This window comes from Sinocyclocheilus grahami, unplaced genomic scaffold, assembly GCF_001515645.1.
Source record: "Sinocyclocheilus grahami isolate Dianchi unplaced genomic scaffold, SAMN03320097.WGS_v1.1 scaffold1409.1, whole genome shotgun sequence".
NCBI lineage: Eukaryota > Metazoa > Chordata > Actinopteri > Cypriniformes > Cyprinidae > Sinocyclocheilus > Sinocyclocheilus grahami.
Genome location: NW_015506588.1, coordinates 268,838 through 273,010, shown reverse-complemented (window position 1 = coordinate 273,010; position 4,173 = coordinate 268,838). Strand labels below are relative to the sequence as shown.

The following is a 4,173-nucleotide window of genomic DNA, read 5'->3' as shown; positions in this document are numbered from 1 at the left end:
ATATATATATATATATATATATATATATATATATATATATATATATATATATATATATATATGCTGAGAAAAGCCTTGAATATATGTATTTAATAAAAGCCGTATATACTAATGTCTGCAACATTATTGTGGTAGAAGAAAGGAATGGAATGGCCAATCAGAGTCGTTCAGATTAGTAAGTGCTGAAAATTCCAGAGTTTTTGTTAAGTGTGCACAATCACTGATTGAATTCTTTGCTCCCGTGAATTCCCTCATCATAAACAACAAAGTTCAGATATGACGTAAATAAAATATTCATTTTGTAGCTTCAGTAATTATAACGGGAGTTTTTGCATAACTTGTGCAAGACTAGACTTCTGTGAAGCCAGAACCAGAAATATTTGATAAAGCACTGGATAGCTGGCCAATAAGAGCACACCTCACTTTTCAGAACGATGAGCTTTGTAAAAATTGACGGCGGGGCATAGAGGAGAAACGATAATATACAGTATGTGGAAAATAATGTGTTTTTTGAACCTTAAACCGCATAAACACATTTCATTACAACAAATACACAAAATAATGTGTATTTGTGTATTCTTTTTAGCAACATCTTATGACCCCTATAATTTGCATAAGGAATCAATTAACAGCTAACATCCCATCAACAGATTTTTTTTTTTTTTTGGTTGGTTGGTTGGTTTCTGGGAACACCTGAAGGTACATAAATTAGAAATTCACTTTTAATTTTTTTGCTCATCACTCTATCCAGATTTACGTCAAGCCTCAAACCTATTACTAAATGCAAACAATCTCTATGATGTGTCTGAGATGTGCGCTTTCATTGATCTATCCATTCATCATCCTTAACTGTCAAAGTTCTCCAAACAAACCCGCCAAATGCCAAGGAATCTAACAGAGAATTCCAGAACATCATTGTAGTTCTGTTGCATCCACAGAGAGAAAGAGAGAGAGACACTAAATGTGAACTGTAATTGAAGCAGAATCTCACAGCTGTGCCGCCCCCTCTGTCCCCGGCGTGCTGGCCTCCGCTCAATCTCTCTATGTGCAAACAACGATGTGACGCTCTGTGTGTAATCTAATAAGAACAGTCTGCTCACTTCTCAGGAAGCTCTATTATTGGATTGATTATGAAAAAATGATTCTGAGCAGATGAATTGCTCCAGCACAGACTCTTCTGTCATAATTAAGTTGTAATAAAGACAGAGGCACATCCGTAGGCGGGCTACTGCAGACCCCCACAGCTCTCTAACACACTTCTACAGCTACCACACAAATCTTAAAGGCTGACATGATCGAAGAGTGAAGTCACACATCATCAAATATTTATTCTGCTATTTAAAGTCAACATGAGAATCGGTCCGGCGTTGATAACTCATTTAGCGTTGTGCAGTGTGACATTTTGGAAGTACAACAGGATATTCTTTAAGGAAAAAATAAGGGTGGGTCTTTATTTTACCCATCAGTAATTAGATAAGATAAAGGCAACAATCAATCAAGTTTTTTTGTTTGTTTTGTTAAAGAAAACACATAATAATAACTCATCTTGTGCTTCTCAGTTACACATTTCATCCTTAAACAGCTTAGAAAGTGACTTTGAGTGGTTTGTCAGTTTAAATCCTTCAATAGTCATTCAATTGCCCTTTCATAGATAAGTGCTTTCATAGACAATATAATATATAAAACCACAAGACCTTTTATTAACTCTTATAAATATATGGAAGTTATTTTCAAAGCATTGTGTCACTGTAGCTCCTTTGATCCCAAGTCTTTCCATTGCATTTACTCAAGTCACCAGCAGATGTCCTCTGTGTTTCGAGCACAGCGAATCATTTTGTGAACTAAATGGTTGAACTGATTCAAAGTACAGTTCATTTTGTGAAGCAAATGGTGGAACTGATTCAAAGCATTCAAAGCTTTGGTCCTCCCATCAGAACAGCAGCTCCTTATCCATTGTCAGTACTATTTTATGAAGCAGTCAAAGAGGCAAGGCAGGGCAAATTGTATTTATAGAACACAAGTTTAACACAACCGTAGTTGATCCAAAGTGCTTTAAAATTATAAATACAAATAAAAAAATAAATAAATTCAGAATTTTAAAAGACAAAAAGAGGGTAGAAAAAAAAGACATAAGAAAAAAGACAAAGATAAAAACAAGTATCAAAACCAATCAAGATGTATATTCATAGAACACCAACTATTCAAAGTACATACACAGCATCACTCAAATCCTAGAGAGTAAAAATAAGTCTTTAAACTGGATTTAAAAGCATCCAGTGATAGAGAGGCCTTAATGTTCAAAGATAGACTGTTCCAGAGCTTTGAGGTAACTACAGATAAAGCTTGATCACCTTTTGATTTACAACGAGAATGAGGGACAGATAAAAGTAACTGATCACAAGATCTTAACGACCTAGAGGCTGCGTGTGGCCTAATAAGAGCACAAATATAATCCGGGGCAGAATTATGCAATGCTTTGTATGCGAAAAGAAGGATCTTAAAGACGAATCAAAATTTTATAGGGAGCCAATGCAATGAGGCAAGGACAGGGGAGATATGATCCCATTTCTTTGTTCCTGTTAACAATCTGGCTGCTGCATTTTGAAGCATCTGTAACTGAGACAGTGTAGATTGAGGTAGGCCAATGTGCAGAGAGTTACAGTAATCCAATCAAAGGGACATTAGTGCATATAGGACAATTTCGAGGTCTTTACTAGAAAGAAAGTATTTCACTTTTGCCACCGATCTGAGTTAAAAAAAAAAAAAGCAACACTTTACAAATACATTTACATGCTTGTCAAATTGGAGAAAAGGATAAAAATGGACTCCAAGATTTTTTTGCATGATTGTGTAGGTTATTACTTAAGAAACCTAACTGTGTTTTAATGGATTTGTTAGTAACAGCAGGACCTAGTAGAAGCACTTCGGTTTTATTTTCATTCAGTTGCAGAATGTTATTTGCCATCCAGGTCTTGACTTCATTAAGGAAGGAAAAGAGATTATCTAATAAAAAGTCATTTCCTTGCTTGATTGGAAGATACAATTGAAGGTCGTCAGCGTAACAATGATAATTTATGTTATATTTCTGGAGTATTGAGCCTAAAGAGAGCATGTAGAGGGAAAACAAAAGAGGGCCAAGAATGAATCCCTGTGGAACACCGCAATGTATAGGTGCAGGGGGTGAAGGAAATGACCCGATATTTACAGAAAAAGTCCTCCCCTTTAAGTATGAGGCAAACCACTGTAAAACTAGGCCCTGAACTCTAACAAAACACTCAAGTTGTTTCAGAAAAACATCGTAATCAACAGTATCAAATGTGGCACTCAATTCTAAAAGTATCAGGATAGGACCCCGAATCAATGGACAGCAGAATGCCATTTGTAACCTTCAGCAATGCTGCTTCAGTGCTATGCAGCACTCTAAAACCAGATTGAAATGGGTCTAGAATATTAAAAGTATCCAGGTATGAAGTAAACTGTCAGAGTGCAACTTTTTTCAAAACCTCTGAAATGAATGAGAGTTTAGAGATTGGCCAAACGTGGTTATGGTTATGATTGTGTCTAAAACCTCTCGAAACAGACAAACAGGTAATACATCTAATTGACAAGATGTGAGTTTCACCTAAGAAATTATTTTGAGTAATTGAGTATTTGCCAAAAATATAACTTTTTATATTAAAAACAAAGCCCAGCCCTGAAAAGTAACACAAAAGTAACATAACACATTACATAAAAAGTAATTCAGTAATGCAATTGGTTACTTTTTTTTTTTACAAAAAAACACAATATTGTAATGCATTCTTTTTAAAATAACTTTCTCCAAACCAGTTTATGTGCATATTTCTTGTGATAAATGCTCATTACCCTATGTCACCAAAGTGTGCTCTTGGAGAAGGACTTCAAGGGCTTAGGGCTCCAACAAATAAAAAAAGATGTTTCTCAAAGGCACAGAGGCAAAAATTACAAATGTAAGAGTCCAAGAGAGGGTGGAGATTGGATGTGAAAAGCTAAACTCTGGTAAATGTAATGACCCATTTAAATGCAATTTTAGTGAAAATGAAGTGACGTGTGGCCAAGTATGGTGACCCATAGTCGGAATTTGTGCTCTGCATCTAACCCATCCAATTTCACACACTCAGTAGTGAACACACACACACACACACACACACACAC

General features: G+C 35.6%; 1 protein-coding gene across 2 annotated transcripts in view; it reads right to left on the bottom strand.

Moving 5' to 3' along the window:
• The window catches only part of LOC107570048 (probable G-protein coupled receptor 158), a 121,714-nt gene that overhangs the window by 16,028 nt on the left and 101,513 nt on the right, over positions 1 to 4,173 (bottom strand). The gene's annotated exons all lie outside the window — the stretch shown is intronic.